Source organism: Aythya fuligula, chromosome 2 (genome assembly GCF_009819795.1).
Source record: "Aythya fuligula isolate bAytFul2 chromosome 2, bAytFul2.pri, whole genome shotgun sequence".
Lineage (NCBI taxonomy): Eukaryota > Metazoa > Chordata > Aves > Anseriformes > Anatidae > Aythya > Aythya fuligula.
In genome coordinates this window covers 50,533,345-50,556,869 of record NC_045560.1, presented here as the reverse complement: position 1 = coordinate 50,556,869, position 23,525 = coordinate 50,533,345, and the positions used below count along the sequence as shown (strand labels likewise).

The 23,525-nt window shown below is 38.8% G+C and overlaps 1 long non-coding RNA gene across 9 annotated transcripts in view; it reads right to left on the bottom strand.

Annotated features, from left to right (window-relative positions):
* Positions 1–2,109: 2,109 nt before the first annotated feature.
* LOC116486857 overlaps positions 2,110–23,525 on the bottom strand; it is a 37,535-nt gene continuing 16,119 nt past the window's right edge. For 2 of the 9 annotated variants that reach the window (XR_004253011.1, XR_004253006.1), the window contains 3 exons: positions 21,351–21,732; positions 20,825–20,920; positions 3,924–6,778 (listed from right to left, as the gene is read on the bottom strand). This is a non-coding gene — a long non-coding RNA (uncharacterized LOC116486857). Of the gene's footprint in view, positions 3,752–3,923; positions 6,779–20,819; positions 20,921–21,350; positions 21,733–23,525 lie in introns of those variants that run through there. The other 7 variants (XR_004253012.1, XR_004253009.1, XR_004253007.1 and 4 more) reach the window with 7 other exon arrangements.

Genomic DNA, 23,525 nt, shown 5'->3' with positions numbered 1-23,525 from the left:
GCACCAAATTTCATATCTGTTTAATGCAGAAATGCATTAATCATGGGATTAAATATTTAAATAATAAAAAGCTGTTGATAACATGGCAAGCAACATTCAGACATTATAAGAAAAACTGCAGAAAATCTGCAGGAAATGTATAATTACATAATTTGGTAAGCTTTTGTATTTTGCATTGATTATTCATCATCTTGTGTATATATATGTTTGCAAACGAAATCAAACGTTCATCATTTGATGCTTCATTTGCTAATTATAATGTGGGATCCAATAGAGCGATAAGCCTCTACAGTGAACAGAGGCTCACTGTAGCTCAAGCGTGAGCTTTTTCTGAGTTTGAGTCTCACTTCTAGGTGGACATGATCCCATTTCTCTTTATTTGCTCTCCAGAATTTTTGTTTCCCTGTTTCAGTTCCAGCTTTCAGTCCAGCAGTCATTCTTGATTCATGTAGCCTTGATCTGAAACTTAATCCATTAGGTATGTCAGGCTCTACCATAGCTGTTAAGACATAGTCTATATTAGTGAGATATTGAGAATCACTGTTGGAAAGGATCTCCTATTTCAGATTTTGGCTGATAGGTATAGGCAATAAGGGGAGAAATCTCCCTCTCACTTTCTGTCTCTGCTCATAGATTAGCTTCTTTCAAAACAATCTACTCCTTCAGGCTGCCTGTGCCTTTTTCTCTGTAATTCCTCTGAGGGGTTGTTCTGTCTGCCATCCATAATGATCTGCTCCAGTCCCCAAATTTAGAAAGGTCAGCAAACAAGATTGTGGATTGATCTTTTAACAGGGATGCAAAAAAAAAAAAATTCCTTTTTTTTTTTTTTTTTTTTTTTAATTTTCTTACCCCCCTGGAAAGTCCATTTAAAATTACATTTGCAGTGTGGAACTGCTACACTTCTTTTCTCCTTTCTCCAAGTTATTTCCTGACTAACCTTTTCATGTAACAAACCTGAAGGTTTTTCTTCTTTCTGTTTTCAGTACAAAGGCAAACCTAGTTTAGGTCCTCAGGAGACCTCTGACCAGTATTTGTTTGAAGATGTCTCTGCCTAGGATAATATTACAATTAGAATCAAAGAAAGCAGGAAAAAAAAAAATTAAGGGTTTCTTTCTGAAACAAAATGAAGGACACTTTTTATTTCTCTGGCCTAAACAACTTTTGGAAGAGCTACCCAAGATAGGACCTGGCAAATAATATCATGCCCTTTGCCAAATAATGGGTAGAGATCTAGCAAATCTAGTTATTAAATGAGCTGAGCAGGAAGAGCCTGTTTGAGGCTGCTGCTTAGAAATACTGGCAGTACACTCAGTAGAGGACAAAAGATGTGGAGATTATGAACTGCATTTGCTGAGGCCATGCGTCAACTAAGTAAGATCAGAGTCAACAGTGGCTGGAGCATTGCGGGAGAAGCAGGAGAGGACAAATGAGTGTTGTTGAGGCTCATGCAGTGCTGTTGGTGTTTGACCTACTCTTTCTATTATTGCTTTGCTTGCTTTTTATCTGATGAATAAAATATGTAGTACTGGCTAGAAACACAGACAAAAGAGAGTTCAACTACCTGCATAACTGCTGTGGGATGCAGTTGCCATATGAGAACTATCATCTCAAAATTAAAATGGTTAACTGTTGGGACTAGCAGTAATGCTTTACAGTAATAGGCCATGTATGTGGTGGTTGACAGAAGTATAAAGACTTTATTCCTAGGCAGATTCAGGGAATGGCATTTCAACTGTCCAGAGAGTCTGGTCTGTAGCTGAGCTGAACTGGCACCAGTTGCTAGAGCAGATTGCATAAGTGACCCAAAAGGGATGGCAGAGAATAGCTTTCCAACTCCCAAGAGCAGAGGGATCCTATTCAGGGAAGCTGTCTCAGCTGTCAGGGTTGTTCTTTCATCTCAGTGGACTGCAAAATATCTGTTTTTCCCTTTGCAACCAAAGGCAAAATCTGGCATTTGAAAGACTATTTTAAAAAGTGGAAGAACTTTAAGCTTGTGAGGGTTTAATCTTCCAAAATTAAAAAAAAAAAAAAAAAAAAAAGGCTTAAAAAAGTTATTCTGCAATTGCATTCTGCAATGAAACATTGAAACATTGTACAATTTCTGTCTCACATCCTTCTAAAAGGTGAGCACTGACTCATTGTGGAGGATAATTCACTTGCTATTTTAAAGCCATGGAAGGTGCAACTTGATTTATTTCTGTAACTATATGCTTGCTCTCCCTCTCTTTGTTTCAGTAATGAGGAGGAAGTGCTGCTTCTTTGTACTGAAATCCTGTATAGGTACAGTGGATAAGAATCTTTCTGGGACTGGTGTGACTGGGCTTCTCTAGGTGAGTGTTCACCATCTTCTCTACCAGGTCTTCCCAGAAGTAGGTACATTTTGAGGCAATGTGCTTATCGAAGGGGGTGAGCCCTGACTGACTGAACTGAACTGTACTGTGGCTTGAAGAAAGCAGAGGGAGGGAAGCAGTTTGTATTCTGCAGGGTTTCTGGGTCAGTAGACCAAAGAACAGGTCTTCTGTATCTTTTTACAGCCTGTCTTGGCTTCCTTTTCTTGCCTGGTGAAGGAGGGCCTCCATGTGCTTGAGGCTTGACTCCGAGCTCAAAGGCTGGGTTTGCAAATGTCTTTCAGATATTAGCCAAAAATGTTAGTCTGTGCATGTGTACAGGGAGGTGTGGGGGAGGCAGCGTTGCTCCCTTGTGCAGTCACACAGAACAAGCCACAATCTGGCGTGCTTTTGGTTATTAATAGCTAGAATATGGAAGTAGGGCAAATATCCATCCTGATTTATCCTAACCTGAATAATCCATATAGTCTTGAGGCCATAGAATAGTGATTCTGTCTCTAGCTGTCACTTTCCTGAATTTTAGGAAGAGATATCTGTGACCATTTTGTGTCATGATGATCAATGTCACATTAAAGACAGAAGCCTGCAGGCAGGCGTGTGAGCTGTGTGAGTGCTGCCTGATTAGGGAGACGCTGGGGTGGTGATCCTGCTCCCTGTCACTCCACGATGACAGAGACAACTAGACAAAAGACCCTGAGGGAGAGGTCACCCTGGCCTGAAGCTGCTGTGCTGAGGAGAGGGGGGTACCGAGAAGCAGGCCACAGGAGGAGGAGAGGAGTCAAAGAGCCATGAAGCAACACAGAAGGAGGCAGGAGGCATTTGATTCAGGAGCAGGGATGGGGAGAAAAAGAGGCAGAGATGTGCAGAAACGCGTATCCATACATTTAACCATTCCTAGGCAGGAAGCATCAGTGTTCTGCAGGAGCACACATTGATATAGGAATATCGGGCTGCTGAGAGTCCAGGAATTAAAATGGAGTGATGAGACTAAGGAAAGGCATCATAGCAATCCTGGAAGCCAGGCTTTTTCTTGTTCTTGTTTCTAAAAATAATGAATACATTGAATCTCATATTTTTATTCCCTTCCCAGCTTGCAACATGGTGTTTTTCACACCTATTTTTGAAATCACAGTAACTTTCTTGACCAAATGTGCAGATTTGCCATTGTGGCCTACTTACATTCCTAGTGTATGAAGAGAAAGAAACAAAAGGCATTAGCTGTGATAAATCCGGCAGAGAGATGCCTGGAAAATAAATCAGAAGTCCTCATTTGGTCACATTTCCCGCTGACTTCCACACAAGCTGGCATGATTCTGGAGTGAAGCATGTGAGCTTGAAGAATAGGGTGCACAATTGCATCCTGTTATTGTTCTGAGTGTTATTCTGGTAACAATTTTCTTTTTCTGGATAGGCACACAAAAAAACGATAAATATTATTGCTGATTGCATTTAGAAACTGCAGGCCTGTTTACTGGGAGTAAAACAAGTATATAGGGAAACAAATCCTTGCCCAGAAGTATTTAAAACCTAATATTAAATCAAGACACAGCGTAAGAAACAAGAGTAGGATGAAGATGACTCTGCTAACAGACTGCTTTATTTAAGACAGCTAATTAATAATTTGATAGATTCAAATCATATAGCATTTTGCTTACATTGTGATGTGTTTCTGTTCTGCTTTGATGTAGGTAAGTAAATAAAAGGATGGTTTCTACTGAGCTAATTTCTGGAGTTGTGGTGTTAGAATTATTCCCAGGACAGATTAGTCTGTTTGTAAATATTGTGTTTTAGTGTGTCAATACTTTGTTGTGTCAGTATGAAACCTCACAGATAGCCCTCCAGGCTAGAGTGAAGTGCCCACGGATGCATACCTCCTCCTTGTGCCTCCTTTCCAGAACCACAGCAGGTGAGGGAGCACCCCAGGTCCCAAGCTCTTCCCTTCAGATTTTGTACTTTTACACACACAAACATGAACCTTCACCCTCTTGCAGAAAGCTCTCAGCCAAAATGAGTGCAACGCTGCAGGACCAACAAGCATCTCCTAATAACTAACCACCACCTCGGTGCCTCTGCAGAAGGGCTGAGGTGGCTTCCCCACGTTGCAAGAGAGCCAAAGCTGAGCAGGCGAGGCTGCTGATGGGCACTGCAACAGCACATGGGCAGCCCCAGCCCTCTGTCTGCCTCTGAACCCTTGTCCAGGAGCAGAGGGCAGCAACTGCAGTGCTCCCTTTCCTCTCACAGCTGAAGAGACCACAGGGCCCCAGGTCCTGACCCAGCCGGGGAAGCTGAGATTCCCACAAGTGGAGGAGAAGGAGCATGTCGGGATTTTCCTGTTTGCTTTTGAAATGCTGATGCTGACTATCTGGGCGTCTGTGTGTGTGTCTGATGGGAAGCGTGCACCAGAACTGAGGGCTCTGTGGCTTGGGTTTGTGGTGTTTGTGAGCCGAGTTTGTCAGTGGTAAGTTATTCTTGTCAGAGCTCCAAGTACAGTAGACAGATACTTACCCCTTTGAGCTGTTACAGTTTGCCAAAAAAACTATGTCTGAACTTTGAAATTTGTCCTTTTATCTTCTGCCTTCCTGACCCTGCCTCTGCCGACAGCAGGGCCCTCTTGTCAGGGGAGTGTCCTCCAGGCACAGCGTATGGAAATGGAGGAGGGGAGTTTTCACCTCCAGAAATCCTGTTTTGCGAGATGAGGATGCCTGGGTTTGTCAGATGGATGGCAGCAGGCAGCTCCGTGCAGTGAGGACTTGTCTGCGAGACTCTCGGTGGGGCTGAGGATCATTTCTCTGGGGAGAGGGGGCAGGGCAGGGACATACACATAGTAACAGCAGCGCAGCTGATGGGTGATGGCTCATTAAGCTGTCACGGCTCTATGGTAACAGAGTGTATGGCATCCACTTCTAAAGCAAACACACAGGCTTTGATCAAGTTTGCTCTTATTATTATACTAGCGGAGTTCAGCCCAGCCTGGGCTTCTCTGGAGCAGGAGACTTTGCAGCTTGCAGGATAAGCCCTGTTTCTGCTTCTACAGGGACACTTTCAGCAGGTTTCTTGTTCCTGCGCCCAGCACCTACCCAGGGCTAAAACAGAGGGTCAGCTTCGCCATCCTCTGAAGCTATGTGCAGGCAGCAGCCTGGCCTTTATCTCACGTTTTATACCAAGACTGCCTTCATGAGATTCTTAGAGGCCCTACTCAAAAGTTTTATGCATCTCACTGTTCGGTGAGGCCTATGTGGTCTGTAGAAGGAACAGTCTGAACAACTTCTGATGAGCTGTTTTTGGATGATCCATACATGTCTTATGTATGTCTGTTTACGACCAGAATAAAAGATAACAAACCCTACAGTGTCACACTTGTTTTCCTCTTTCAGGTATTTAGAGGGACAAGAAATAAATCACATGAATCTATGAGTCTGAATCCTGGGATAAAAAACATTAGCCACACTCAGAGCATATCACCTCTGTGCTTTGCAAAACTAAAAACTCAGGAAATACATGTAGTGCTCTAAGCCATTTTTTCACCATCTGCTTGAGATGCTGCAATAAAGGTATTTATTAATATTTATTAAGCAAAATACAGTTTTTCAGTATTGGTCTTTGGAAGGGGAGGGGACTTCTGGCCTTTAGGCATTTCATTTTCTTTGGGGAAGGGATGATCCAGCTCTTCCATTGACTTTATACATTTTGGATAATGTCCAGTCAGAACTCCTGAAGCTTCTGTCTGCATGTTTGAACAGTTAGATCATCTTTGGCAGCTAGTAATATATTTTTGATTTTTTTTTTTTTATGCCAATGTGAATATTGATGTTCAGCAGGTTATCAAAACATAAGCATCCATTACTACAAAGAAACCATTGCTGTTTACATTTCAGAGCACAGTCTTGAATTTCTTCTCATCTTGAGGAACAGTGCAGGAAGTGATGCAGGGTGATGGAGGTTCAAATACATCCTTGCAGTGAGCAGGTCTGTAAATACAGCTGTTTTAGGAAAGAATCTTTGTGAAGGATCGATTTCACACTGGCTGCCCAAATGTTGCAAGGAGTTTCACCTTTTATATGCCATGCAGGTCACATCCTTAATAAAAGCGCAGTTTTTCCTGCCACCTGTAAAGCTTAAAACTTCTTAACTAAACACACACTTTCCCTTCTTCCTGCAACCTCCTCTACCCAAGTGTGTGAGGTTTCTTTGTCACTGAGGTCTTTTACTCATGGAGCAATTCTTAGTGTCTCCAGGTTAGCCTTCAGTCCTGGTGCTGTCCATCTCCTGCCATTGTTTTCTTTCTTTAAAAGGTGACCATGTGAGGAAGCTGGCTGACAGCGAGCTGTGTAAACTGTTAAGGGAGCTGCAGTTGTAGGCCTTAGTGTAGCTCATCGAAGTGGGACTCAACCAGCCTAAAGGGTATGATGAACTGAACACATCCCAGTTCCCTGTCATAACATATACTGTGTACCATGCTGACAAGCGTTTGTTTTTAGCATAGGTAATCACTGATATGTTCTTTTAAGTGAGATTCATAGATGCTGATTACATTTACTGCATAAATTACTTCATTATTAAAATCAGGTCATTTGAGCCCCAAAACCATTAGCATGCAAACTATTAGCATAATTTCATAAGCTAATAAATCAAGCACAGGAAAAGAATTAAGCGGTTCCTAGTGATAAGTGTTTCTTCAGAGATTAAGAAACACAATTTTCTTATGCATATATTAACATTTTAAAAGTGAATTCATGCAAAAGCGATTTTTCTGCATATATAAAACTTATGTTTAATAATCTTTATACTCAGCCTCCAGAACTGTTTCAAAATTAGTTTTTTTTTTTTTTTTTTTAAATCACTGTACAGTAATTTGACGTTGAACCAGCTAGCCTGTTTTGATATACTCTACCTGTAAAATTCTTTATGCCTTTATTAAACAGTCAAAGCTAAGAAATAAAATAAGCCAAGATATGATTTAGAAGAAAAATAGCTTGGGTTCATCTTAGATAATGAAATGTTCATCCAAGGTAAATTTTGTACTCTTAATCTTAAGCAGTACCAATGAAATTGTAATTATCTCCATAATTGCAATCTAGAACTGCAGTTGTCATCTTATTAAAATGGTGCATTAAATTTGATTTAATTCCCATTTCTTATGTAATAGAATGTAATATTGGCCAGAATAACACAGGGATGGGCTCCTCTATTCACTTCACTGACTAGATTTAAAATAATACAGTAACACAACTGTAATTATTTGGATGCTCAAAAGTTGCATGGAAACAATGCAAATTCCAATGTAAATGAAACTGTAATAATCAGCAGATGACACTACACAGGAATTTTCTTATGCTATGAGGTGTTGATGATTTATTATGTTTAGTTTGTTTTGTTTTTCAGCTCCTAACCTACTGTTTTGGTCTGTTTAGCATATATATATATATAAATATATTTTCAGTATGAGGCCCCCAATGATTTGCTCCAAGGAATAAGAGAATGTAATGTTTTCAGAGTGGCGCTTACCATACTGGGGAATTTTGGGTCTCTTGGTTCATACAGGAATACCACAGCTTCTGTCTTTTCTAACCCACATGTGAAAAATAGCTTTTAGTAGTTGTTTGTGCTTGCTGCTGTTTAATGACCAACTTGACTAAGACAACACCAAGCTGAGAACTGCCTTTTTTGGGAGTGCTGTCATGGTGCTGCCCATCTCCCTGAGCTGGTTCACCATGTGGCCAGCCAAGGACGACAGCTGGCACAAGGGAGGTGGAGATGGCATGCAAGAGGGGAAGTGCAGGGACAACCCTTTTCATGGCAGCTGGTTATTTTATCAGTTTTGCTGCAATTTGAAGCCACAGCCACTGCCACATCAGAAATGGTGGTGTCCCAAGTGCATCAGTAGAATCACAGAATCACTGAATCATAGAATCATAGAATGGCCTGGGTTAAGAAGGACCTTAAATATCATCTAGTTTCAACCCCCCTGCTCTGAGCAGGGTTGCTGACCACTAGAACAGGCTGCCCAGGGCCGCATCCAGCCTGGCCTTGAATGCCCCCAGGGATGGAGCATCCACAACCTCTCTGGGCAACCTGTTCCAGTGCCTCACCACCCTCTGAGTGAAAAACTTCCTCCAAATATCTAAATATCTAAATCTCCCATCTTAGTTTAAAACCTTTCCCCATTGTTCTATCACTATCAACACAAGTAAACAGTGTTTTCCCCTCCTGTTTATACACTCCCTTGAAGTACTGTAGTGGCGTCCTGTGAGCAAGCGAGGTAGTGAGACAGCCAGCAGACGGCATGTGTGGAACAGGAGGCCAAAATGAGTGTATTCTGGATGCTCCTGTTATGGCAGTGTAGATCATGTGGTGGGTGAGGTGAACCTGTGGTTCAGAAGACCAAGTATTATCTCCTAAATAAGGAAGCAGCAGTGTACTGTCAATGTGCAACTTTCCATGGCGGTTGCCCAAACCTTTCTTTTTCTGTGCTCCTTCCTTGCCTGTATTTCCATCAGAAAGTACACGGATGTTGTAAATCCCCCCAAATATTAGTGTGCTCTGTACTTTTCCCTAGTTTGAGGATTCAACCTCTTACTCCTCAGTTATGGTCTCTTCTACGTTCTTCCTTTTAAAGCAGATACTAGTCACTGCTGCTCCTGGTAGGTCTTTAGTTTGTTAGGTTGCTGTATGTGCTATTGTATATGTATAAATCATTTGTATCTGTTGAGGATTCTCCTGGGTTATGTTTTGGGTATGTCTTCAGGAGGGTTTATCAACACTCAATTCCAGGTCATAAACTAATTTTTCAATGCTTTTGTAACTAATTGCACAGAGGAGATGATGCATCTAGCATAGGGCAGGTGACAACACCCATGTGAAATGGCTTTTATGAAAATTTTCTAATCAAAATGTGAGCACAGTAGAATGTTTATGAAGTGTTTGGCAGTGTTGCTTTCTGTATTGCTGAAGCTGAATATTAAAAAGATTTGAAATCTCGTCTGGACAAATTGGCATGATTTAGGAGTTTTTATAATACAACAGTCCCATTTGAAGTCAAATGGAGGATACTGTTCAAATGCAAAACCTGACAGTGTCTTTGTTCATATGTAGTAGAATACTGTTGAAGTCAAAGGAAGATTACTCAACTGAATAAAATTTCTGGGTCAGGATCTGTATTTGCATGAATGAATATATGTAAAAACAAGAATTTACATTTCAAGGATTCTGTGGTTATTATTCTCAGGTAACACAGATATCTTGCCTTTTACAATGCTAGCTAATCTTTTTAATGTGAAACATCCTAAATGAAGGACCTCACTTAGCCAGGCAGCATCCTGTTTTTCAGCAGTCTGTGAAGAGGAAGGTTCCTGCAGGCAATGGGCTGCACACCTACCCTGGCTTCTGCTCTGACTGAGTCTTGAATGAGTGTCTGCACTTGCTACAGAGACCCAAGGAGACTTTTAGTGGGCAAAATGAAGGCATCTCTGCTCAGCTGAACACAACAGAGCAACATATTTGAACCACAGAATTTGTTTCACTGCTTTTCTCACTGTCATTCATACTGCCCACATTTTCTCTTTCAATGTTTTTTTTTTTTTTTTTTTTTTTTTCTGTAAACTACTGACCCCTATTGAAAGGGTAAATTCAGCCTGAACGTAATTTCTAGCATGAACAACTTTCTGGCATACCTTTTTCTCAAGGCTCACTGAGGAGTGGGAAAGAATATTTTAAAAAGCAGTCTTTGAATGATGCCTTATTCATTATACTAAATAGCTCATTAATTTACTAATCTCGCCACTTCTAACTACTTTTAGCACATTATACACACTTTCTGACTCATGAGGGAAGAAAATAGAGAGAATTGGACTGTGCTGTTTGTGCCTAGTGCACATCAGTGGCAGCAGGATGAACAGGAGTTCAGATATCTCTCTAATGGATTCCATTAAAGAAAGAAACTGCTTTATATGAAAATGCATGTAGGGCTGCACATTATATGCATAGTTCAGAGCCAGAAAGGCTGGGGTGTTCTGTTTGTATGTACCTGGTTGCTTCCTGCTTGTCTCACTGCTGCTATTCTGCCATGTGCTTCTATAACGCATCCCAAGAAACACACCTGTCCTGTGGCTGCTTCTCAGACACCACTAGCAGAAGGGGGACGAACTGTCATGCCGCTCCTTACTCCCTATCTTACTCTAAAGTGTATGGGAAGGAATATTCTCCTGAATCTGGGGAAGAGAACTTAGGAATCATCATACCCTGTTTGGGGTATTTTCAACCATTACCAAAACTACCACCTTTCCACCCCAGTAGTCCAAAATGCTTACGGAAATCCTGAGGCCTTGCAGATTTTCTTCTGGAAAAAATGACATTGTCACCAAGATCTTTCAGGTAGCAAGAGTAGCTGCTGTTCTGTTCTTGTTTTGTTGTTGCTGTTGTTTTTCAAAGATCTCTTCTTACAACACAAAATGTTCATTTTCCTCCAGAACAGAAAGTTCTGTGGAGGAGGTAAAGCTGTGTAAGAAGTAGTGCTATGCTGTTCCCCTAAAAAAGCCTAAAGTAAATTTGTTCCTCAGAACTAAAATTACAATTTACCTTTTTAAGTTTATTATTCTCCTGGTTAACTAGCACATACAGTGTTTTAATTAGAAGTAAGAAACTTTAGATAGTTGAGATAGAAATTGGATTGTGCACCAGAGGTTCTTTTGGGAGAGATGGCACTTCCAAAGTCCATTGACAACCACAAAAATCTCTGTGGCCATTTCAGTAACTTGCTTTGTTACCAAACCTACTCACTTATTAAACTAGCTAGACAGTTCAATCATTGCTCCATTTCTGAATTGGGAAATATTTCTTTAAGAACAAAAACGGGGAATAGCACTTGTTGCTATAACAAAAATCTGCAAACATTAGGACATGTGAAAATGTTTGGCTGCTGCTGAGCAAAACTTTTGTGTCAAAGAAGAGTTTAAGAAAAACAGGATTTAACATAGCATTCCTGCTTTGTCACAGGTCTTGTGCTTCAAATTTTAAATTATGATATTGAAGGTGACAGCAGAGTTTGTGTAAGTGCCCGTTTTTCTGTCGAATATCTCTGATGTGATGTAAATTGCCTCAGTTTATCAAAATCTGTTCTTCATGCATCTTGTTAACACCATTTTCACTACTGGGAATTTATGAATGATATGCACTGTTGAAGAATAAGAACCAGTACACAAATGGTTCACCATTTGTTGCACATCAAGCCTTGAATATCTTCTCCATTTTCTTTTGTAACCTTAATCAGGCCAGACACCATTCAATTTTTATGAAGGTATTTGAAATTTTCAGTGGTGGTGGTAGTCATAAATCTCAAGATAACTGAAAAATCATGAGACTAAGAACATGATTTTTTTAAGGCTAATTTATTTAAATGGAATTCAGATGCTAACTCAAGACTTTAAAATTTTCTGTTAAAATTTATGCAAAGCAATGTAATTCACTATTTTTAATATATCAGAATAATCTGCTTGTGCTTTATTTGATGTTTTGGGAATCACTCACTGTGGTTGGTAGAAAAACTTCTTCCTTTTCATTGCAGTTGGTCTGCAGTTCCAGATTCTTCTTCAAGAAAAAAATATCTAAGATTAATTGGATAAAATTGGAAGAGTTTATTGAGCTAAACTGCTGAAGACAAAAAGAAGTCCTCCATTAAGACCGGAAATTGAACCCACAGGATTTGGGTGAATTAGGTGAAGAGCAGATAGTGACAATCCTATTTTAACTGATGTGAATGCATTTTACACTTTTGATTACATAGTTTTTTTATTAGTGAACCAACATCAGCTAAATTTGTAAGACTAATATGATGTGGTCTTTTTTTTTTTTTTTTTTTTAAGACTTGCACATAGAGAAGTGCAACACTGGAGATTAAACCTCTGTTTCCAGGCAATTCTAAATAAGGACAGCCAAGTTAAGGCAAATCGAGTTAGTGATGTGAATCCAAATTCCATAAATTAAAGGGCATTAAGCCTCTTCTGTGTCATTTAGTTCCTTCAGGTTTAGTGCAGCTGTAGACTTGCTGAAGGACTGAGCTCATTTCTTGTTATTGATTGCTCTGAAATTTTGTGCATTTTAGACAAATTCCAAGAGTGAGAAAACAAAGGTTGAAATGTGTAAAATTAACATACTTATGGGAAGAGGAGAAAGTCTTACCAAATAAGTTACCTAGATACAGTTTGAAAGTAAACAATATTGCTGAAGTAAGATCTGCTGAAGTTGATGAAACTCGTAACAATAATGGTACTTGACTAGAAAATATTCCCATCTCTTGGGAGCTGTATTCAGTGTGGAAATCAGGGACAAATCAGGGAAGATACTTCTGAAGTATTTCCAAAATAAACATTTTAAATATTTTATTAATATTTATTACCATTTTATCCTAATTAAGAGAAGGCTTGGGGAGATCTTATCCATATTTACACATACCCTATAGGAGGGAGGAAAGAAGGCAGAGCTAGTCTCTCCTCGCTGGTACCCAGGGGAATGGATAACAGGCAATGGGCACAAACTGAAACAAAGGAAATTTCATTTAAACATATTTTTTTCTGTTGTTTTTGGTTTTGTTTTCCTGTGAGGCTGTCTAAACACTAGAGCAGGTTGCCCAGAGTGGTTGTGATGTCCATGTCTTCAGAGATACTCAAAACCCAACTGGATGCTTCCCTGAGGAACTTGCTCCCTCATGGGCCTTACTTTGAGAAGGGGATTTCAACCTCAGCCGTTCTGTGATTCTGTGTATAGAGGTTGTTGTTACCGAGCTGTTAGCAAATAGATATGAGCAAAAATTTAATCTTTAAAATTTCCTCTGCTATCATCTTATTTACAGATCTGAATACATTAAGACGGGCTTTTAAGGACTGAATTTCCCTTTCTATAACACAGTGAAAATGATAGCTCAAATGTAAGCAGTCCTTTTAAATGCCTATTGAAAATTTAAATGTTATGCCAGCAATTCCTCTTTAGGATTTAGACTCAGCCGTCAGTTATGTGGTTATTGACTTTATCTTTGGTCTGCAAGAAACTTTTTCTCCAGATCTTCACTGCTTTTTCATTTTGGATTTCTTAAGACATACTCCTTTTGATAATACTTAGTCATTTTTTATTTTCCCTTGCTGATTCCAGTATACTGTAGTATGCTAAAAAGTGCACTTAGTCATAAATGACTTAAGCACTTTCAGTAGTCTTTGCATTTTGCCCAAACTGGCTTGTTTGACATCTCTCTTCAAATGTTCTGAATTTGCTTTCTTGCTAAATAATCCAGATATTTGACATCAGTTTTAGAAGAGGTTTATGTACTTAATGGAAGCATGCAAAGATACAGAGCTCTGGAAAGCAGCACAATTTCCTCTAATTGTGTCCACTGTCTGTATTTATCACTACTGATTAGCGCATGTGCCTTCTCTCCCACCCCAGCTGCCACCACGCAGATGGCATTCCCAGCAAAGTAAACAGTTCAGACGTCGTACAGTATTTGTGGTCTGGAAATGTTAGCAGATGACTGAAAAGGGGGAGGAAGAGGAGGGCTAGATTTACATGCTTCAGGTCAAGTTCTGCCCTGAATTCTCCCAAGTCACTGCAAATAGGTCCTGGGGGCTACCAAGGGGAGGGGGCAAGAAAGTGCACCTTTGATGCATTCTGAGGCTTGCATTTAAGTTTCCATCCTATACAGTTATTTAGTTCTAATGCTGTAGCAACTTTGGATGGAACGATTTGGTTTTGTTTACCCTAGAAACCAAGTAAAAACAATGAGGAAGAAGAAGACATCCCTGCAAAGATGTTACGGTTGAACCCAGACAAACAGTGGAACATTTACAGTGTAAATGTACAGATGTCTAATGACAAGCAAACAAAACGATTATTCTTAAGTAATGATTTATCTTTGGTTTATTTTTAAAGGCCTTTTACTCAGCCCTTTCATATTAGTCATTTCTATATACTTTTAGTGTTGTATGCTGGCCCCAGTGTTTACTTAGAAAAATATGATGGTGTGGGGTTGGATGTAAGAGAAGAGGAAAGGACTTACATGGTAACTTTTAGACTAAAGGATAATGTAGTCACAGGTGCCCTTAATTTGTCTTTAGAAATTCAGCTTTCAGGTGTATGTAACTTTTTTAATTTTTCCTTTGGGGGGGGGAGGGTGTAAAAATATGTGAAAGCTCCCAAACTAGCAGGTGCCTCAGAGTGAAGAGTTTCAGATAAAATGATTTTGCTGAACAAGGCTGAAGGAAAACGTTGCTGGCTTAAGTATCTTAATTACATTCCTGACACTGTTTTGTTGAGAAGCTGTAGTGACTTCATGTGTTGCAACAAGGACTTAATATTTGGCACATCTGACAGCAGAATTTTTTTGTCTAACTTGTGAAAATTCATTCAAAAATACCACTCAGAGTACAAGCTTCTGAAAAATATCAGTTCATAAACACAGCAGAGTTCTTGCTGCTCAGCTGCAGCAGGGTCACTGAAGCACCAGATGTCCTTTCCAGTGACTCGAGCTAGCTTTAAGCAGGTATTTGCCCATCTGCTTGATGCTGCTCCCATATCTCAGATGTCATAGATGATTATCTGAATGCTCAAACTCTGTTTCAGTGCAAATGTAGGAAAGCAGTGCCATTCACTGACAATGCCATCTTAACAGCTGCCAGCTGTTCATTCCCAACCTATGCCCTCCTTCAGCTGTCCTTGTAAAGTTTACGGGGCCATGAAACAACTTGGATCAGACATTCCCCACCCCCTCAAAAAAAGGAGAAACAAAACAAAACAAAAACAAAAACAAACTCAGGTTATTTTTAACTTGAACATATTCAATGCAGGGATGACCACAGCTAGATTTGCTAGAGGGCAGCTGTCTGTGACCTGAGATATCAGAGCAACTGCCTCTTCCATGAACTAATTTTCTTCTTGCTTTTTATATGCAGGTATCATAAGGAAACCAAACTGCATTTGTATCTACACTGCAATCAGGATAGCAAAGGGAGCAGCTGAGGGCTGGCATTCCCCCTGCAGAAGGCAGACAGCTGTGGCTGGTAATCCCCTGAACTGCCACTGTAGGTTTTGATAAAGCTTCTCTGGCAGAGCTCTTTGTGCTCTACCACCTTAAAAGGTAAGTAAAAAGTGCTAATAATACCGATGTATAAAGTCAAAGCCTATGCTACTGCCATGAATACTTCATTATGCATGAGAAATGTTTCTGTCTAGAAACACAAACAAATGTCTTTACTGAGCAGGAGGGAAATTTTCTCAACTATTTGGGTAATTAGAATCGGAAAACACAGGACTATTGGACGCACAATCAATCAGCTTTCTGTGATAATTCATAGATTTCCCATTTTCACCCAGACAAGCCACTTACAAATACAGGTCTGTATTTTTAACTAGAAATTGAATTTGAAAAAGATGTTTTTTGAAAGTGGCATAAAAGTACTTTACAGTCTTTGTGCACTACAAAGAGTTTCTATGGCGGGAACAAATTGGCATGCTTCCGCTTGTGTTGGTTTCCATAGATAGCCCACAGATCCCTGGAGGTCTGTGAGCTTTTTATAAGAGGTCTATGAAAATTTGCCTGTGAAAAATCAGGGAGCTTTTATTTGCTATATAAAGTTCTGCACTTCCACTGGGACGAAAAAGACAACTAGGAGCCAGCAAACTGGTATAGAAGTTTAGATTTGTAGAGTAGCTAACTGCATACTAATTTCTCACATAGGTGACTATGTGTGTTCACTCATGATGACTTTACTCATCTCCTGGGTTGTCAAGTTTGTTTCTCTGTGACCTGAATTCTTGGGATGACAATAAAAGAAAACTCTAAGTGAAGTTAGATAGTACATGACAAAGTTTGCAAGCAGTTGTGCATGTGAGAAAGGAGCAAACTGTGGATTAGATGAATGTACAAGGTTCAAGGAGATATATAACGTGGAAAAAAAATGAATGATAATGATTTTAAATATATTTCTAAAAGCAAGCTTTGTTTCATTCTCCTGTGTAATTAAAATTTTAAGACCTGCTTTTCTAAACAGCATATGGGACACAGATTTCCTTGTCATCTGGGAACCAGTTAGATAACTTTCTGTGTATTATCCAAGTTGCAGCTGATTAGGCCATTGCATATACCAGAAGTTTCCTGTGATATTTGTATGGACTACCATGGACATCAAAACTATCTTGGAGCTTTTTGAAAAAATGATTTTCACCCCAAAAATGTCTCTATCTGACTAAGCCAAAACTGTAGAAAATGAGTCAAATTAGATTTCAGAACACCAAAATAAACAAATAAATAAATTTGTTAAAACATGTTTTTGACACTTCAAATTAAAGAGTTTGTTTTCCTCTAAAATGGCTCCCTTCCACAATGTGGGAAATAGTTCAAATACAGTCCTAATTCAGTCTCTTATGTTATAGAGAGCAGAAAGCAAAGCTTGAAAGAAGGGAATGAAGGAGAACCACTTATGCAACCCCAGGGAAGGAAAAAAAAAAAAAAAAGTATAGTTGTTCTACTTTCTCTTCACATCTGTTCCCTTTCCTTTAATCATTCATTAGAAGCTGTAGTTCTAGTATAATTCTTATCAGGTATCTATTCCAGCTAGTAAAGCATAATGGTAGTGAATAATCTGTATCTATTGTTTTAACAAATGTTCATGATTTTGTTTAATGATTAAATGAATACAAAATGCTTTCACTGCCTTCTAGCAGGGCTATTTATTTTAACTAGTTAAATGCTTAAAAATTCATTCCTTAAATCTGATAACAATAGAACACTTTTGCATGTTTGTGTCTTTCTTTCATACAATAATGGAAATATACTTTTTGTATTTTTTTCAAGGTTATGCCGAAAGAAACCTAGAATATTAACTATAGTTCATTAGGGAACAATGGGAAAATTCTGTTTCATTCTATGTCCTGAAAAAAATATTGGTTAACTTCAAGTTATAATGTATGCTAAATGTCTCCAATTCTGCTTCAGCAGTTGGAAATGCAAAAATTATTTGCATTTTATTGCATTTTATTTCAAAGCAAAACTTTTCATGTACATTATACACTTAAATTGTTTTGGTTCAGTTATTTGACCTGGAAATTAAAGTGAATAAATACTTAGGTGGACAATTGGAAGTAAGATATGTAAGTCTCAGGGTTCCATTGAGAAGAAATGTAGAAGTATGTATGGTCAGGGATGTTTAACCGAGTATATGGGGAAAAGGGAACAAAAGATTTCTGTATTTCTCAGGAAGGAGTATTGTGAGAATTTTTACCAGCAGAAGTTGACTAAAACAAAAATGTGAGGGTTGAGATTCATGTGATTACTGAATTTGGCCAAGGAATTCATACAGTAAGTTACAAATCCTTGGATAAACTAAGAATGCCAATAAGAGGATGACTCCCTTAGGAGGCTCTAAAATTGTGGTGGATCTGAGGTCTGGTTACATTGAAGGAAATGATGAATCTCATGAGAGTATCCTGTCACTGGAGTGGTTTGTCAGGTGGAAGAACCTCTGAAGGCACTTTAGGGGAAAGTCGCTGGAGAGCAGCTCAGTCACATCTTTGCTATTGACTGACAGAACAGTCAATTTAGAAAACATCTGAGTTTAACTGTAAATAACTCTTCCAGCATTTCACTAAGGAGGGGATTGACAACTGGAATTTTGTAGGTGTCAGTAGTGGGAAAACTCCTTCCTAGCTCAGGTTCAGAAAGGTTTTGGGTTGCCTCATACCCAAGACAGCGATAGGGACTATACTACTACCCATGAAGAAGAAAGCTACAGATCCTGAAGCTGCATTGACTTATTTTATTGCTTTCTTCTGTAGGTGCTTGGAGGCCCCCTTTGAGCACAAGGTTTCAAAAAAGAGAAAGTGCAGACTGTACCACTTTTTTTCTCTTCTCTTTCCCTTCTTGCATGTAGAGATTGGTGTTTGAGAGACTCAGTAAATGGTCAGCCGACAGTCTCATGTGCAATGAGCTACTTTAAAATGGTCATTTCCTTAGGGCAGAATTTACAACTTTGCTATGTTAGCCAACAAGGTACGCTTGTTGGGCAGATCTTCAGCTGCTGTAGTAACAGTCATACATGTAGTTTGGTATAATTGGGTGAAGCCTGAGAAGTCTGTACTATGTGAGGATTCCACTTATGTAACCAATGTGAAAGAACATCTACATTCAATCATTTTTCACGATAGAGGACTAACACAACCAAGACCCTTTTTATAGGGGCTATGTATTAATGGAATTAATTCAGTTAATTTTATTTTTTTTTAAGTAAGTTTCTATGATTTTTGCACTCTGATATATTCACATACTCTCCATTTTCTGTGAATTCATCAAGTTGCAGAGAGATTTTTTTAAAAAAGCATTGATTTGGATGTGAACTGAGAACAAATCGAAATGTTCTTGTTATTTCACCTGCTTGGAGGAAAAGAGTATTTTTTGTTGCTGTTGTTTTTCTTTTTGTTTTACAGAGATGAAGAATTATTTTCTGTCATCTCATGTGTGTTGCCTCTACTTGAAGAGTTAAAGAATATATGCAAGTTTAATATTTTTTTTTTCTTCCCTTTATGTTACTCACAGATTCTATTTTTTTAGTTATCTCTTCCTAATATTTATTTATTTTTTTTAAGTCTTAGTTCAGTCTGGAGTCCTTTATATGACTCATGTTGTTCAGATTGACCCAAATGAATTCACTGAATGTTCTACACAAACTGCAGGGACTATTTAAAGGCAGAGTGCTAGAAGGGCCATCACAGCTCGGACTAAAAAAGATCCATCTAGCCCAGCATCCTGGCTCCAAAACTGATAAGAAGTGGTGAAAAGTGGATGATTACTACTGAAGAATGTTATAAAATGATAAGCATGAAGTGATAGCTATCTGCTATCACTATGTAGTGATAGCTATCTGCTATCACTACATAGCTATCTGCCTTATCTTCCCAGCTTCCAGAGAGATGCAACATCCTAAGTCAGAGGCAGTATCTTTGTGTTGAATAGATCTTGATGGATCAATTTGTCCAAGAAATTTTTAATTCACATCAAATTCAGTAAACCACAACAGCCTGAGGCAAGGAAATTTTAAGTTATCTATGTGTTATAATGAGGCAATGCTTCTGTTTTTATTAGCTTTGAATTAACCAATTATTTGTCACATCCTTGTTTACTGTCTTTTGTGATACAAAAACTTCCATTCCCTATTTGACCTGTCTTTGCTACTCATGATTTGGAGAGCTCTTTTCTCTGTTTATCTTCCCTTCTATGCTGACAAATTGTAGTTTTAGCTGTTCTTAGTCCTGGAAAATTGTTACTGCTCAATTTATACTACATAGAGAAAGATTCCAGGAAGGGAGCTTCCTTGAGTTTATTACAAACAGGGATGCAAATGACTCATGCAGTTTGCTTCCATGGCCTTCTCTCTTCTGTGTGCTCCTTTTGTACCTTAGCAATCTGCTGGTCCTGCTAATTGATAGGTGTCCTGTTTGCTACGGAAAAGGATTAACTGCAAATTTTTGATGGCCCTGTGTGTCTTGAGGCATATGATGTGTTTATTTTCTATTTTCACCTTGAACTTCTGAGGGATATAGTCTTTTCAAATGAACGTTTACCCTCTGTTTAACCATAGAAGCTTTTTCTTAAGTATTTACTCTGAGAATTGAACCTGCTGGGAAATATCTTCCTCTTGGGACTGTCAGTTCTCATGTATCTTTTTCAACCTACTACTTTCCCCACTTTTCTTTTCTTAAACTTGATTATTCCATAGTGGATTTCTTCTTGTATGTTCATGTATGTGTAATGTCTAATTTCTTTACCTTTACTTTTAATGTAGCTCTTTGATATGGGACTTAAGGACTTAAGAATTACTTCTTCTTCACCCCCACTTCCCTCCCCCCCAATTATTATTCCTTTCATTCAAAAATAAGTGATTGTCTGCAATTTTCAAGTTATTGTGAAGAAAGTTAAAAGATGGAAGATGTTCCTTTTTAATGCATTACCTTTATTTGCACAGTCATTGCAATTAATAATATTTCTCTTTTCTAAGATAAGAGGGTGCTGTTCAAGTGCTTCCATACAGCTAGAAACTGTTGAGCATCAGCAATGTAGCCCACAGGGTGTGACCAGTGCACCACCTGGGGATACATCCCAAAGCTGCCCTGTTATGTGTTGTGTGGGATCCTCAGCCACCTGCAGCAGTATTTTAGAGCAGGAGAGTAGCAGCAGTGAGTTACCACTGGGGCTGGAATTTATGGTTTCCCTCTGACCAAGATCTCTGGGACAAGATCTCTGGAGCACCTTTGTGAAATTGCAGTACATGCAATGTAACTAGGAAGGCCACTGTATGGGGCATGCAAATTCCAAAATCAGGGAAGTATTCAGGAAAGAGCACTAACAAATGCTCTTTTTCTCTAATATTAATAATAAATTTTAATAATAAAAATAATAATTTTTTCTCTAATAATTTTGCATTTGATTAATGGACTTACCTTACCTGAATTACCCTGATAGGCTCTGTCAGTTCAGCAGGCAAGAAAAATGTCAGCTAAAATACTGACTTGTAGCTGCATCTGAGGCAATGAACATGAACCTGAAAGACAGATAAAGGCAGTAAATCATTATATGCTGCTGGGGAAAATTAAAACTTGAAACAAACTTTTTTTTTTTCCTCCTCTGAATTCACATATTAGAGAGGCTGAAGGGACATCTTTAAAAGTCAGCTTGCATCCCTGATACAGCTATCGTTTCATTAATGTGGTTACAGGGCTGAGCCCTGCTAACAAAATGCACAATCTATTTTATTGTCAGCTTTTAAATCAAGCTGTTTCAACAAGAAGTAGTCAGACTGTAGGAACTTCCCCCATTTCATTGGAATGAGCCCTACACTATTAGGTATGTTTAGGGGGATATAAAGGATCCATTACAGAGTTTGCTGACTTGCCCAAGACAGCTTTAATAGATAGGGGGCCCACTTCTGTTTCAGGACAGTGGAAGGTTTGCATGAAACATACGAAACATACCAGAGAGGTCACAAACACCATCCACCTCCAAGCGTTTAAGACAGCGGTATAATTACCGTAATGCACAAATGAATGAAATTCTTCTTTTAAAATAATTCCTTGTCTTCCCCCATTCTTCTTTTTAGTGAAAGAGGCTTTATGTTTAGACAAGCAAAGACTTGAAACCTAGTTTCTTCCCAATCAATTTGCTTGTCCTGCCCCTTGAGAACTATAAGCAATCCTTGAAACCTTCAAGAGATCCAAACAAATTATTGCAGAATCATTTTTTTTTTTTTCTCCTTGTAAGTCTTAAGTGCTGAGCTGTCCTGGAACATATGCTGAAATAATCCTCTGCCAAGGTGTGGAATCCAATATGCCTGTAACCACTCAAGCTTCAGGTTACCTGGAAATCAAGAAAGACGTTCTTAAATATTCTTAAACATGGTAAAAACACCCTTTCCTTTTCAACAGAAATTAAAAGTTGTGGTCAGAGACCAAATTGGAGGGAGAACATGCCCTGTCCATGTTTTGGATAGGATATTCCCAATGTAGGAAGTGCATCTGGTTAAATCTGAAGCTTTAGGTGACTGCTTTTTGTCTCTTAGAAGTGTCAGCTTTCTTGTCCCCTGCCTGAGGCCATCCCTCATCATGCACTGAGGACTGGAGCTGAAATACTCTTGCTGATCCTTTTCCAGTCTGCCTCATGAGATGAGGATAACAGGCATGTAAGTGAGAGCTCAGTCTTTTGGGACATTTTGTGTCTTCAGTTGCCAGTTACATCAGACTAAAATGCCCCTATATGTCTGCTTCAGTGTCTTCCTTAGGACTTTCAAAGCAGTTCCTCAGTAGCACTGACCAGAGCACCCGCAATAACTGCTAGTCTGTAAGTGACTTGAGTTGTGTTTAATGTTCTGAAACAGCTCTGTTACAACATTGCAGTAATACTGTCCAAACCCAGCTCTTTATAAAGTGCTGTATTGTATGCAAGACTGATGTTACCATGCACGATTTAAATGATGACACAAGCAAAACTTCTGCTCTAAAATGGAGAAATTAAAGATACCAAAATATTATCTTTCCTCTTGCCAAGGAGAACAGCTGGCAGGATGGGTTTACTGATCAAAAACTTTGGCCAGCAGACATAGGTTATCATTTTCACAGACTTTCCTTCTGAAATAAAAGATTAACAAAGCATGCTATTTTTTATTTCAAAATTGGAGGGTTTGTGTCTTTCATCTGGTGAAATTTAGCGTAAAAGTGAAAATAATATCAAAGTTACAGGCACCATAGGGAGGCTGTTAATGTGGGAACAAAGGGCATTTGGCCAGTTAAAATAATAAAAGACTATACAACTTTCCCAGTGATGGCTGAAGCCCAATTAGTACTTTCCAAGTAGAGCCACAATATTCCTTTCCAGATTATGTGGTTTGGCATGACTCAGAATGAGTAAACTTACTTTTCTACAAGGGAAAAATATAATTAACAGAAAAAACAAGGTCACACAGTATTATGCTTTAAGTAAGCAGTTATTCACCATGGGGTGTACATTAAACAGTCAATATTCATACACCTTGGACAGGCTGAGGCAGAGGCAAAGTAATGTCTCAGCATACAAAAAGATACATATATTATCTTTATAATATGTGCACCTATGTGCAAGGGTAAAATGCAAATAGTTATTTTATTTCCTTACTAGGGGATTTGAAAGGAGTGCATATTCAATGTCCATGTGCATAGTGCTCAAACACATTTTTCAAAAAGTACTCTGTCAATTACCATTATATACTTCTCAGTAATAAATAGTAGTTTAGATATTTTCCTTTAACTATTTCCTTTAGCTATTTTTTTTCTCTTGCTAAAGGCAGAATTGTTTGGAAAATTCCTTTTGTCTTAATTAATTTTGTTAAGAGAACTTGCAACCTAGATACTCACATGGAAAGGCAGTATGAGTCTGTTCTTATTTGTAACAATCCACTTTACAGGACTGTGGAAGTTGCACAAAGCCCACTAAGACTCAACAAAGCTAGAAATAAACTGACAGGGTAGGGAAAATGAAAGAGAAACTTCCAGTTTGGAGGTGAATGTGCAAATGATTTGTAAGGATAGCTTTTTTTCTTCTGTCTGATTTTTGGTAGTGTTTTTAAAATGAACAGCTGCTCAGTTGGAGCTCAGGTAGAGGGGAAATACATGTAAAAC